Genomic DNA, 14,482 nt, shown 5'->3' with positions numbered 1-14,482 from the left:
ACAGTATAAAATTTTCAGAAAGAATGGGCTTCAGTTATAGATCTCTTGTATGCATATGTATAGCTTTCTCATACATATATATGTATACACACACACATATATACCTTATGTAGATATAAATGTCTAACTAGTCTTTTGTTTAAATTATTATGAAGATAGTTTCTGATATTTCTTTTTTTTAAAAGAATTATTTTATTTAACTTTATTATTATTATCAATTATTATTTTCCAATTTGATCATAGAGAGACAGAGAGAGAAAGGAAGTAAGAGAGAGAGGAAATGAGAAAGCAAGCCACCAGGTCCGAGACTTGAACCGTGATTGGCCATGTGGGAGTCCAGTGCCTTTAACCACCATGCCACTTGTCAGTCCCGATAGTTCCTGATATTTCAAAGTGTTTTTTTTGTTTTGTGTTTTACTCATAGGAAATAGGAGCTTGTAGGAGACAGAGGCAGACACAGAGAGAGAGGGAAAGCAGGAAGGCGCTCCCCTGGGAAGACGACCACGCCTCAATCCCTCTCCTCCACTCAGCTCTCAGGATTTTGGTTACGCATGTGTATATGCCCTGCATGTTTCTTAAGCTATGGGGTCCAGGACTCGAACTGCACAGCAGGCCATGTGGAATCCAACCACCCTAACCACCATGTCACCTTCTGGCCTTCAAGATGTTTTCAAATCCACTTTATCATTTCCTGTTCATAAAAGCATATGATGTTTATAAGAGAAGAAATCACACTTCAGTTAAGTTAAATGCTGTGTCTGAGATCACGGAGCAGAATCCGGATGACAATCCAGTCACCCGATTCTTCCTTCTCAAGACACTGCCACCCTCATTGTATAGGCTCCATCCAGCTGACTCTGAAAAGGACACCATGTCCCTATTTCAATCCTTAAATCAATTCGTTCAAACAAAAGGTCGTTTTAGATAGAAATAAATGTGGTTTGATTTCTCTCACTATTTTAACCAATTCAAGTAAAATGAGCAAATGAGAGTCTGTTTCTTGGCTGCATAGACACAGCCTAAATACTGACCAGGAGTTGTAATACCAGCCTCCATGACCCACTTTAAGGTCTATCTCCTGGATTAAACACCTTTCTCTAATTAGAAAGGGTCTGAAAAGCAAGACAGAAAACATGAAAAGACTGTAGATGATCCCTTCCTAAGCAAACACTTTTCAGTTACAAAAGCTAAAAAAAGCTGCTTTAAAAATTGCAAGCGAGGGAGCAAATGTATCGATTGTATCATTATTTTTTTCTCCTTGTTGCTAGGATGTGGTCTACATTAAAAGATAGTCGTTGCCTTGGTGAAAATCTTCCCAGAGTGAAGTAATACTGCTCCCCCTGCTGACTGGGAAACCAAGGCTAGGTTTTTTGTTGTTTCACTTTGATTTTTTTTTCTTTCTTTTTTTTTTTTTTTTTGGTTTACAACAAAACAAATAAAGCAATTAGATGTCTTTAGCAAATACTTTTGGACTTTACCTGCAAAATTGTATTTCAAGGATATTAGAAATTTATTTAATTTATACTGGAAAGTTTCCTTCCTGCCACATACGATAATTTATAAGGCGATTCTCACTAGCTGCCAGGTTTCTACCTGCTTAGAGATATTTCTTTGTTTTTTCTCTTTTAACTCAGGGTGAGCCTAGCAACTCACCTTTATAATTTAAGCTTTTGGGGGCCACAGGTGGTATGATGTGATGGTTAAGGCACTGGACTACTAATTGGCCAAATAAAGTTTGAGTCCTGGACACAGAGGCTTACTTTCTCACTTTCTCTCTCTCCCCCATCTCTATTCTCTCTCATAAGCACACATGCCCTAAAACAAATTAAATAACAATAATAATAAAGTTAAACAATAATTTTAAAATAATAATTTAAGCTTTTGAAAATCACTTGAATTTTTGAAAATGCCTAAGGCAGGAAATTGCTTTGATTATTAACTAACAGCTTCTGGTAATTAGTACTTGCTTGTAACGAAGGAGAGAGAGAAAAGAGAGGATGCCACAGGTCTGTCTTAGTTTCTTTCACCATAAGGATTAGTAAATCCATTTAACATGAAAGCTGCGAAGTGATAGGGATGATCTCGTCAGATTATAGAGGGGCAGGAGGAGTCCTTCAGAATGTGAGGTGCCTACACCCTACCCAGTTAGCTATTACCAAAGGAAGTAGAGTTCAGGAGAAAGGTTGGAGAGTGGAAGTATAAATGTAAAAGTTATCATCCTATACGTCAGGGTTGGAATCATCGCTATTGACGAGATCATTCAAAGAGAGTGTATAGCATCTGAAGAGAAGAGGCCAGAGCATGAAAACTTGGGGAACATCACAAATATTTAAAGAAGAGACCACTGATGAAAATAGACAGAATGCTCACACATTTGGAGAAAAGTTGAAAGAACTTACTATCAGGTTAATGCCAAAAGAGAATTTCTGTAACTAGTCAAAACTAGCCTGGATGGGAAAGACCTGGTGCTGACTGTTGTGTTGTGTGTTTGCGTTGAGGGCACGTGCATGGGGAAGACCGAACGGCCTAAGGTGGACCTCCACTGTAGGAAGGGAGCATGGGTGCTGGCTGCAGCAGAGCAACCAGTCAGACCAGACCAGTTTCAATAATGGATCAATGGGATTTATGCTTGAGTTGATCAGTCAGAGCTGCACAAGTGTTAGTCCTTTATTTGCATACGTGCACCTGGTTGGAAACTTGGGTGGTAACTTTTTCTCTATAAAAGCCCACCTCCAAATATGTCTGGGAGACAGTCTTGAGCAAATCTAGCTGTCTCTCAGATGACATCGCCAAAAAAAAAGCCTTCCTCCTTGACAAACCTCATGGGTTGGAGTTTTAGCTTTTCTAACCATGAGGGGGAGGTCCACAAATATAGTAACATTTCAAGGAGGAAGAAGTCCACAGTGTTAAAAAATCATAGCAAAGCCAAGAAGGATGTGAACTTAAAGAAGGCACTGGCTTTGTTAGTTGGTATAGGAGGTCCCTGGAAACCCAAAGAGAGTTTCAGTATAGTGGGGAGGGTGAAAGCCCAATTTCAGTGGCAGAGTAAATGAGAAACTAAAACTAATGAGGATAAACAACACTGCCAAGAGCTGTGGCAGCAAAGTATAAGAAAGAAACAGGCAGCACCCAGAGGAGAGATTGGGGCAGAAGAAATCTTCCGAAAATCGATAGACTTGAAACATTTCAAGATTAACGAAGAAGGAGATACAGAAAAGAGAAGGACTGATTGGTTCAACCAGGTTCAAGAGATATTTGGAGAGAGGAAAAGATCAAAAGTACAGGTTGAGTCTTGGAAAGGAGTAAGAATATATTTTCTTCTGGGACAACTGGAAAGTAGGAAAGAATGTACAAATGACTCCCAAGAGGCACTGACTTTTTAATGGCAAATGACTACAGAATGGTATGAAAATGGAGGTGAGGAGACTAGTAATGGTTTTATGCTAGAAAAGTTGCCGTAGGAGGAAAGGAAAATCAACTAAAAAAATTTAAAAGCCTCAGTACTCAGTACCGAGGGAATAGTTAAGACCGGGAATATAAAACGAAAGGACCTGAGCATCGGCATGTCTGAGTATTTCTCTAGCAACAACAGGTAAATCTAAGGCATGCGGAGAAAAACCGGTAATGAGTGGGATCAGAACATAGATTGCCACGGCCAATGGAATGGACAAAAAGACCAACACCTGGGTGAGACTGTGGCGGAGAAAGTCTGAGTGTGGTGTGTAGGACTATGAAAGGAGATGAAGTGGGTGCGAAAAGAAAGGATGGGGTGCGGGGCGGAGAAGTGAGACTGACAGTTTGGGAATCCGATGGAATCCACAGACCAAAGAGATCAAAGAAACAGAAAAGTTGACTTGTGGAAGACTAAACTGGGAGAGGGAGGTTAAAGGCTAGAACTGGAGTGTGGAAGGGCCTTTGAGAATTCAGGTTCTCAGTTACAGAGCAATTCTTGGTCCCCACAGGAGTCACTGCAGAGGAAAGTTCACAAAGCTCTCTGTGACAGAACAAAACTAAGAGCCTGCTACCAAAACTCTCATGGAATGTGGGAAAAGGAACCTGAAGATCAAGTTATAATGACTATAAAGATAGGAATCTACAATAGGCTTTCCTTTTTTTAAATCCCTACTATGTGCCTGGCACTAACCCTAACCCTGACTCGGTATGGGTAATTTGCACATATTATCCCTTTAATTCTCATCTAATTGTTGAGTACTTATTCCAGTTTACAGAAGATGAAACTAAAGCTCAGAGATACTGAGTGATTTGCCTGAGGTCACTCAGTGAATAGTAAAGTGGAATGTCAGTGCTCCCCAGGCTGTAACTCACTCTGTGTAATTCAGTGTAATGCTCCTTTATCACTAGCTAATAATCCTTTTTTTTTTGGAGAGGTTTTTGCTATAGGGCACGTGTGCTCGCCAGACAGACAGTGAGAGACAGAGAGACAGAAATCGAGAAATCACCCCCCAGGAGGGATGGCCACACCGCAATCCCTTCTCCTCCATTTTCCTCTCGGGATCTTGGGCATGCACACACACGCGCCCGGTGTGAGTTCTAAGCCACCAGGTCTGGGACGCGAAACGCGGTCGACTACGTGGGAGTCCAGCGACATTGCCATTACGCTAACTGCTGGTTCCCTTTTTTTCTTTTTTTTTTTTTTTAAGAGGTTTTTGCTGTAGGGCGCATGCACTCGCCAGAGAGACAGAGAGAGACAGAAAGACAGAAAGCGATAAATCACTCCCCAGGGGGGATGGCCACGCCACAATCCCTTCTCCTCTATTCTCCTCTCAGGATCTTGGGCACGCACGCACACACGCCCGGTGTGAGTTTTAAGTCACCAGGCCCAGGACTCGAACCACAGTTGGCTACATGGGAGTCCAGTGACATAGCCATTATGCTAACTGCTGGTCCCCACTAGCTAATAATCCTGAGCACATTTTCAGAACCTAAAAGAAATTACCAAGGAAGAAAGAAAGTGAAAAAGGAAAGCATAAACTAATAACACAAGAAAATGAAAGAAGGAGGGCCAAATGGTGACATACCAATAAAAACAGGACTCTGCCAAGCAGTCCCACATAGGAAGCTTCCTGTCCATCCTAGTTCAAGCCCAGAGGCCTCCCTAGTGTACTAGGCATATGCTTGTCTATGATCTGGGGCTAGCTGAAGACTGGAGGTGGATTGTGGGGTCAGGACCACTTTGTGGTTCTTTATCTCTCTCTGTCTCTCTTGCTCATGAAAGAAATAAATAAGTAAACTTTAAAAAAAAAAAAAGAAAGAAAGAAAGATGGATTCAAAAGCTTTTCTCTATAGCCTGTTGCCTCTCTAAAGGATGTGATCCAGTAAGATCATAAAATCTCATCACCAGCTTTAAAACATGAGCCCTCCAATTGTTGCTTTCTTCTTCCCCCACTGTAAAATGGAGTTTATTTTAAATCAAAAATAGCCTAAGCTAAATTAAATTTCCTACATCAAGCCTTCTTGGTTATTGTCTATGTGTCCTAAATTGTCATGTGGGCCACCTAAGTAAGACAGTCTATTCTGTCTTAATATGAACCTTTCCAAAAAGCTATCATAACTGTCAGTTTCATGCCAATCCCTCCTCCATTTCCTTTAAAGCAATGAAAATGAGTTTAGATTCCTCTAAGGACAGAGATAATTGATATGAAGGGAAATTCAGCTGAATTTTGCTGGTCAAAAGCTGAAGTGAGAATAAGAAATTTTCATGTCTTTGCAAACTCACAGGGAAGTGCTTTCTCACCACAGTCACTGGAAAGGAGAACATTTTCACAAGTCTCTATTTTTGTTAAATATTTTAAAGAGTGTGATGTTGTCATAAGAGAGAACTTAGCACTTGAGTACAGACTCTTGGTTATTTTCAAGAGTCCTCATTAATCAGATCTAGCCTTATGACATGCAGTGCTACAAAGTGTTGAGCCTGTGACTGCCATGGGGCTGGCACCCTACCCTCAAGCAGGTTAGGCCAGTAGAAAATAGTCTCAAGTTCATAAGAACAGAGATCAGACCTCCAAGGGGCAGGAGGAAGTACAAAATGCAACTCTTTGGCAACCTGCATGTAGCAAACAAGGCAGTTTTCAGAGACTTTCTGTGGAGTAATATCTCTATAGTGTCTCCAAACTGTTCTTGGAATTCAAGGGTGAGAAGCTGGAGGATGGTGAAGACCCAAGTGCCCCTCCATTTAGCACAGCTCTGCTTTTACGTATTTTATAAACCGGGCTTCCAAATTACGTTTAAGTAAAGACTATGCTGATTAAAAAAATAAACAAAACAGGGGCCAGCAGGTGGCATGGTGGTTAGGGCACTGGACTCGCACATGGCTCACTAGCTGCTTTGGAGGATCTCAGGTTGGACAATCTAGCAGGAGGATCACCATGCAGTAAGACCCCATCTAAAACACTACACACACACACACACACACACACACGCACGTGAACACATGCACAAACACATACACATACAAAGTGGAAGCCTGAGGAGGATAGAAGACGGCAATATTCAAATCCATGGTCCATGTAGAAAAGGTAAGGGCTGGCCCTGTTGCCTAATGGTTAATGGAGTTTGATCCCACATGGCCAACTACGGTTCAAATTCCAGCCCTGAGGCTTGAAAAACTGTCTAAGTACATGAGTATACATGCTCAAAATATGTTCAAGTTGGAAAAATGGAGGAGAAGGGATTGGGGCATGGCCACACCCCATTAGGAAGTGCTTCCTCCCACACACATCCCCACCTTTGACAATTAAATAATAAATAATTTAAAAATATAGAAAAATGCAACATTCTATACTTGTAATATTTTATACAGCTTGGATTCATTTTTAGCTTATGAATAATAATGCCTAAGGACAGGAATAAAGTTGTTATTAGAATAAAAGTATAAATTAAAGTCCTTTATTTATTTATTTTTATTTAAATTTATTTATTTGGATTCATTCACTGTACATCATTACAGCATACAAAATGAGATTTTCCACCCAGAGTACACTGTATATTGTCTCAATCAAGCACATCAACAACCATGTTATTGTCAGCAAATGATCTTCCATTTCTTGTTTTCTGTATGTTTTGCTTTTTTTCCCCCATCCTTGATTCCTTATCTCTTACCCGCTGCCATCTTCCTCTCTCCTCCCACACTGTCTCTGGTATCTATGTTTGCTTTCTATACTGTTTTCCCCCCACATTTTATTGAATCCCTAAAGACCTTAATTAATCTAAATATTTTTATAGCAAACACAGCTGATATATACATTTAAATATCTGTGTCTTCTCACAGTGACTTGCACATGGTAGATGTTCAATAGATACATGCTGGCTGGCCTCTGGGCCTAGTAGTTAAGGGAGCCAGATCCCACATGTGTAGTTTGAATTTCAGCCCTAACTGCTTGAAAAACATGCCAGATGCATGTTCATGCATGTCCCAAATCTCTACAGGATGAAAAAATAGAGGGGAAAGGATCACGGCGTGACCACACCCCATTGGAGAAGTGCTTTCTCTCTCTGCCTCTCTATCTCTCTCTGGTGAGCACATGCACCCTTTGATAAATTTGAAAAATAAAAAGGCATGTTGAATGAACGAATGAATAATGGAACTTTTTTGTGAGTATTAAGCCATGGGATCATTGATGGCTTTTCTTACCTCAGGCAATTGATAGTCTTCTGAGAGGCTTGAGGCAGATCCTTGAAGAGTCCTCTTATCAATTGTTAGCAGAACATCTTCAATATACTAATGAGACCTGTTAAAAGGGTACTTACTGTAAGGGATCCCTGCAAATCTAAAAGGGGCTAAGCCTCTCACAAGCAATGAACATAGACACTACAGTCTGCTTTCTGGACTACCTTTGGAGTAATAATGTTGGGTTTTTAAGTATTAATTACAAAACTTAAAGAGTTGAATATCATAGTTAATACAGTGCATTTTAGTAATTCTAGGAAAACACAAACAGTGCAATGTAAATAAAGACTATTGAGAAGGAGGACTGGTTTGGAGGCTGAGCTTCTATATATAAAAGAAGGGAAAGCAAGTTTTTATACTATTTCTTGTTAAGAGATCTCGTAGTTGAAATCTTATGAATCTAGGGACCAGCAGTTAGTGTAATGGCTATGTCGGTGGGCTCCCATGTAGTCGACTGCTGTTCGAGTCCCAGACCCGGTGGCTTAACCTCACGCTGGGCGCATGTGCGTGCGTGCCCAAGATCCCGAGAAAAGAATGGAGAAGAAGAGATTGCAGCGTGGCCATCCCTCTGGGGGGTGATTTCTTGCTTTTTGTCTCTCTGTCTCTCTCTGTCTTTCTGGTGAGCACACACACCCTATAGCAAAAACCTCTCTCTCAAAAAAAAAAAAAAAAAAGAAAGAAAGAAAGAAAAGAAAAGAAATCTTGTGAATCTAAATTAACATAGAATGGGGCTGCTCTCCTGGAGGAAAAACTACTCCTAAGTATCCTAAAGCTCTTTCTGTATGTTACAATTTTGTAAAAATTCATTCCTGGGATGTTTCCACAAACAGAAAATATATTATATTTTTATTTACATTCCCAAATCACACCACATGCTTTTTAAATAAAAATATCCTTGATGATTACCATTGATCCAACTGTTCAGTGTTCTAAAAGTTATTCCCCACTTTACGTTCAACTTCTTATTGTATAATAACTCAGTAACAAAACTTAGTCATGACAAGAATCCCTCTATACTAGTAACAAGTTCTTGAAGGCATATTACATTATAAAATAGATGGTGGGATGATTATAAAAGAAAAGTCCAGGGAGACCAGCAGTTGGAGTAATGGGTATGTCGCTGGACTCCCTTGCAGTCAACCGTGGTTCAAATCTTGGACCCGGTGGCTCAAACTCACACCAGGTGCTTGTGCGTGCATGCTCAGGATCCCAAGAGGAAAATGGAGGAGAAGGGATTGCGTCGTGACCATCCCTCCTGGGGGTGTTAATTTCTCACTTTCTGTCTCTTTGTCTCTCTGTCTTTCTGGCGAGTGCAAGTGCCCTATAGCAAAAACCTCCCCCCCCCAAAAAAAGTCCAGCTTAGTAGCCATCCACTCTATTTTCACGCTTACCCCCCTTTAATTCTAACAATGCCACCTGTTGAAAAAGTTAGAACGTCTCACTCCTCTGCTTAAAACCCCACAATAACCTAAAACATCAAATCCTTACAGAGCCTCTGGTCTTTTTTGCTGTTGATTAAATAGGCCAGCCACATACTTCCTGGTCAGGACCTTGGCACTCGTTAGCTGTGCGTTGAACAATCTTCTCCCCTCTCTCCTTCTGGCTTACTCATTTTACTCCTCCACAACTTCACTCACATCACCTTCTTACATAGCAAAGTCTTTGCTGTCACCCTAACGTTCTGGACATTCCTATCCCCTTTCCCTGTTCATTCTCCTTAGTACTTACCACCTCTAATATAATATACATTTCACTCTAGTATCTTTTGTATTTGTCCCCCTGCCCCCGCTAAAAAATAAGTTCCGTGAGAGTAGGATGTCTCTCTGTTCTGTTCCCTGCAGTATCTCTCTCCAGCCACTGAAAGAGTGCCAGATCCCCAAAAATGTACATAAATATTTGTTGAATGAATGGAATGAAGTCAAATTGAGTCAATTTTCCAACTCAAGGATAAATAAGAAAAAGTTGAGAAAATATGTTAACAAATGTATTAAGCTTCACCACTTTTGACCAACTGTTTTTGATAAAATTAGAATGCCTATGTAAATTGAATCTTCTGACTAAAGGGTTTTTTCATTTATCCAAAGGTTTTTATTTTCTTTCCCATGAAATCTTTCAAAGAAGATGAAGAAAGTAGCAAATGTAGTGCTTTGTTTTTCATCCACTTTGCCTATTCCTTTGCACCAACTTAAAGGCACAAGGAATGACATTAGGAGTAAGAAACTCTATCTATTCAAGCAGATATACTAATATACAAGGAGACTTCAACATCTGTGGAAAAATGGAAGACATTAGGAGTAAGAGCATCTATCTACTATCTATTCAGACAGATATACTAATATACAAGGAGACTTCAGTTTGGGGAAAATGGAATAACAGTGTTTCTATTGGTGTAAAAACCTTTTTAAAATCCATGCATAGCTTTTTCATAATCCACATTTTCCATAAACTTTTGAGGATAATAGATAGATGATAGATCAGAAAACAATACTCCAAAGTATGGTGCTTTGGCATGCTGAATACTTTGAACTAAAGGAATTGGGAAGGTCTAAGTAGCTTGAAAGCAGTAGCCGGAATTTCTCCCGCCTTCCTGTCTCTCACTCCTCTTTATTCCCTCAAGCAAGACACGCAGTCTAGAATTTCTCTACCATTAAGGCAACCTAGAAATATTACTCTAACCATCCCTCATCTTTCTGTATAGTCTTTGGGTCTTCATTTCTGAAGGCTTCTATGACACGTATAACTTTGATTAAATACGTTTGTCATGCTTTCCTCTTACTAACTTGTCTTTTGTTATAGGAGTGTCAGCCATGACCCTTATGATTGATGAAGAAGATACCACTCTTTTCTGCCCACAGAATAAACATATGCATATACACACGCTAGTGGACTAGAAAATGGTTCAACATACACAAGGAGGCAGTGTTGTGCAGAAAAACCTGAAGATTCTACTTCCTTAGCTAAGTCACAAATATGAATCATACACCCAAAACCACTATAGAAAGAACCAGCATAATTTCCTACATAACTATTGGTATGAAGTCTTCAAAACCCATTATCTTCTGAATTAAAGTTGGTGTTGCAAGAAATCTAACTTAGATGCATTTATAAAACCCCAATGTAAGGTGTTCTGTTTGAATATCCACTAAGAATGCAACCTTGTTTCAGGGGAAGACTTTTCCTTCCATAGGAACTTCCATGAGGTTTTCTTTCAAGAAAGCTTTTTTAAAATTCATCCCACCTTTTAGGTTCTACAGTTTCTGAGGTGTTAAACTTTTTTCAGGCCTTTACCTCATTTAAATGGAATCTGCAGGTGTCCAGGGCTTAGCCCAAAATGCCAATGGTGAGGACTGAGGATTTACCTTCTCATACTCTATCAGTATCTTATTAACTCACTAGTACAGATAAAGGTTTTGACCAGGTATGCCATGGAGATTAGAGTTATAGCTCAACAGTCACAAATCAATTTGAGTAATGAGTTTTGCTTGCAAAATCAACTCTCAATTATTCCCTATGTGGATTACTTGTTAGATTTGCCGCATAGAATGTTAATACCAGGATGGTTTTTGCCTGCAATCAGCATTCTCCCAAACCCACTCAGTCTATCCCCAGGTAGTGGGTACTCCCCAAAGTAAAAGTCATTTTAAATGCCACCTGACAAAAGCAAATTATAATTAGGAGTAAAAATCTGCTATAGGACTATAATCCAATGCATCACAAAGCCAATCCAGTTACTTAAAATTTTGTATAATTAGTACCAAAGTCCTACTTCCTATAATACCAAAACTTACTGGTAATAAAATTGTATCTTTTTCAAAGACAAATGGTATTTTGAGGGTCATATTCCCAAAGCTTAGTCCAGACCCCTGGGTGACCCAATAACTTGCATTTTCCTAAGTTGGTTCTAGAGAAGAACATGGTATATGTAGCACCCTCCCTGGATCCTTAAATTAAATCAAAGTTGTGGGTCAGCAGGTACAGGGTATGTATATGCCCAAAATTCTAAGAGGAAAATAGAGGAAATAGAATTACAGTGTGGCCTTTTTCCTTGGGGGGGGGGGAGGAGTGACTTCTCACTTTCCCTCTATTTCTATTTCTCTCTGTCTCTCTCCAGTGAGCGCATGTACCCTATGGCAAAAATCTAAAAAAAAAAAAAAAGGCAGTAATCAAACTTACAAATCACCTCCCTTCCAGTTCTCTGGTCTATGCCAAATAAATGACGACATGTATTTGAATTTGGTGGAAAGTAGATTGCCGGAAACTTCTCAGATACTAGGATAATCTGTGCACACTTTATCATTAAAAACAAGGTTTTTAAAAATAAAAAACTCAAGATATTACAAACTCTTTTAACCCATATATTTTCTATTCATAATAGAAAAAAATTATTAATAAAGCTTAATCATGTACTCTAGGCTAATAACAAATTCAAGAAAATGGTGACTTACAAGGTGACATGACACTTTTATCAACACGTACATTTCTATATGTCAAAGAATGAGTCTTTCAGTACAGAAGCATCTTAATGATGGTTATGTGAGTACAGGTTTAGTATCCCAGTTTTTATGAGAGAATATTATTGTCCTATTTGCCATTGATAACCAATGAATTTGTACCTAACCATAATTGCAACATTATTTTCACGACAAATTCTTGCCAGAAATATAATTGTGTACACTGTTCTGCCAAACTCACATTGGTTGTTCACTGATCAGAAATAATATTTAGAAGCCAGTAGGTGACATGGTGGTTGGGGTGCTGGATTCCCATACAGCTGACCATGGTTCAAGTCCTGAGCCTGGCGACTTGCTTTCTCATTCTCCCTCTTTCTCTCTCTGGTCAAATTGAAGAATGATGACAACAAATAAAATTAAATAAATATTTTTTAAAAAGAAATAATATTTAATAAAAATTGCCCCCAAATATGCCATCCATTTATTTTTCTAAATCAGTGATTTTTCAAACACTTTTTAAAACCAGAGATCTTTTCTTCAAAATAATTCTTATTTCCTTTCATACCCACCTTTACTAGCCTTCAGATCCCAGAAACATCTCTGTCCAACCCTAGAGCTCTGTAGGAAGTGGTTTGTTTGTTAAGTATTTTTTAATGGTTATTTCCTTCTTTGAGACATGAAGAGAAAGAGAAAGACATGTATCCCTCACAGGGTCTCACCACACTGCAGCTCCCACTCCTCACCAGCCAGCCAGCCCGGATAACAGTATGCTTAAGTTAACCTGGGATCAAACCTAAGGCCTTCCCATATGGCGCCAGGATAGCGGAGCAGTGCCCTACTGCCTTTACTACCATGGCTGGGTCTTTACTGCTATTTTTAATTAACACAAGGAAATAGTTTGAATCCAATATTGAGACAGTCTTAATTTTACTGCTGGCTTAAGCCAAATTATGAGATATATATATTTGAACAGTGATTTGGACCCTTGTAGAATTAATTATCTGAAAATACTATTGAGTCATCAGGTAAGTCATGGCTTATTTTTCTTTTTTTTTTTTCTATGCAAAAATGCATCATGAGTTTTCCAACTACTCAATACATCAAATTTCATTCAGGTAACTTATTTTAAAATAAGACTGCACTTACTAAAGAAGTAACCCAACGGGGACCAGCAGATGGCATAATGGTCAAGTTCCTGGACTGCCACGTAGTAAACTGCACTTCCCTTGTACCTGAGTTCTCAAAATCCCAGGAGAAGAGTGGAGAAGAAGGGGTTGCTGTAAGGCCGTCCCCCCAGGAAAGGTGAGTTCTCGCTTTCTGTCTCTCTCTGTCTCTGCAGCTAGCACAGTACCCTATAGAAAAAATATCTCTTTTTTTAAAAATCTAAAAAAGAGTAACCCAAGGACCTGTGCTATCTAACTATATTTGGGGAGCCAGATGGCATCATGGCAATAAAATATAATACTCTCCAAGGCAAACCTACGTTAAAAGTTTCTCAATTCAGGGACCAGCAGTTGGCATAATGGCTACATCACTGGACTCCCATATAGCCGACCACAGTTTGAGTCCTGGACCCAGTGACTTAAACTCACACTGGGCATGTGTGTGTGCATGCCCAAGATCTTGAGAGAATGGAGGAGAAGGGATTATGGCGTGGCCATCCCCCCTGGGAGGTGATTTCTTGCTTTCTATCTCTCTGTCTCTCTTTGTCTTTCTGGCGAGTGCACGTACCCTATAGCAAAAACCTCTCCCCCCGCAAAAAATAAAAGCTTCTCAATTCAAGTCCAGAGACTTCTTTTCTTGAGTATGTCAAACATATGTATGACCATGATTTGGGGCTCACTGATTTATTTATATATATATATATTTGCTTATAAAAGAAATGGAGAAATAAACTTTAAGAAAAAAGAATTATATTTAGTAGTGGTCAAAAGTGTAGACTTTAGAGCTAGACTGCCCAGGTTTTCAATCCCAGTTCTACCATTTATTTATTGCATGAGTTTATGCAGGTTACTTAACCTTCTGTGTCTTTGCTTCCTCCTCTTTAAAAAGTATGCGAAGAAAGGGAACCAGCAGTTAGCGTAATGGCTATGTCGCTGGACTCCCACATAGTCGACCGCGGTTCACGTCCTGGGCCGGGTGGCTTAAAACTCATGCCAGGCGCGTGTGCGTGCGTGCCCAAGATCCCAAGAGGAGAATGGAGGAGAAGGGATTGCCGCGTGACCATCCCCCCTGGGGGTGATTTCTCACTTTCTGTCTCTCTGTCTCTCTCTGTCTGTCTGGCAAGCGCACGCGCCCTATAGTGAAAAATCTCTCCAAAAAATAAAAAGGATACAAAGACAAT

This window comes from Tupaia chinensis, unplaced genomic scaffold (genome assembly GCF_000334495.1).
Source record: "Tupaia chinensis unplaced genomic scaffold, TupChi_1.0 Scaffold000263_1, whole genome shotgun sequence".
In the NCBI taxonomy this organism is placed as follows: Eukaryota; Metazoa; Chordata; class Mammalia; order Scandentia; family Tupaiidae; genus Tupaia; species Tupaia belangeri.
This window is presented reverse-complemented; position numbering follows the sequence as displayed.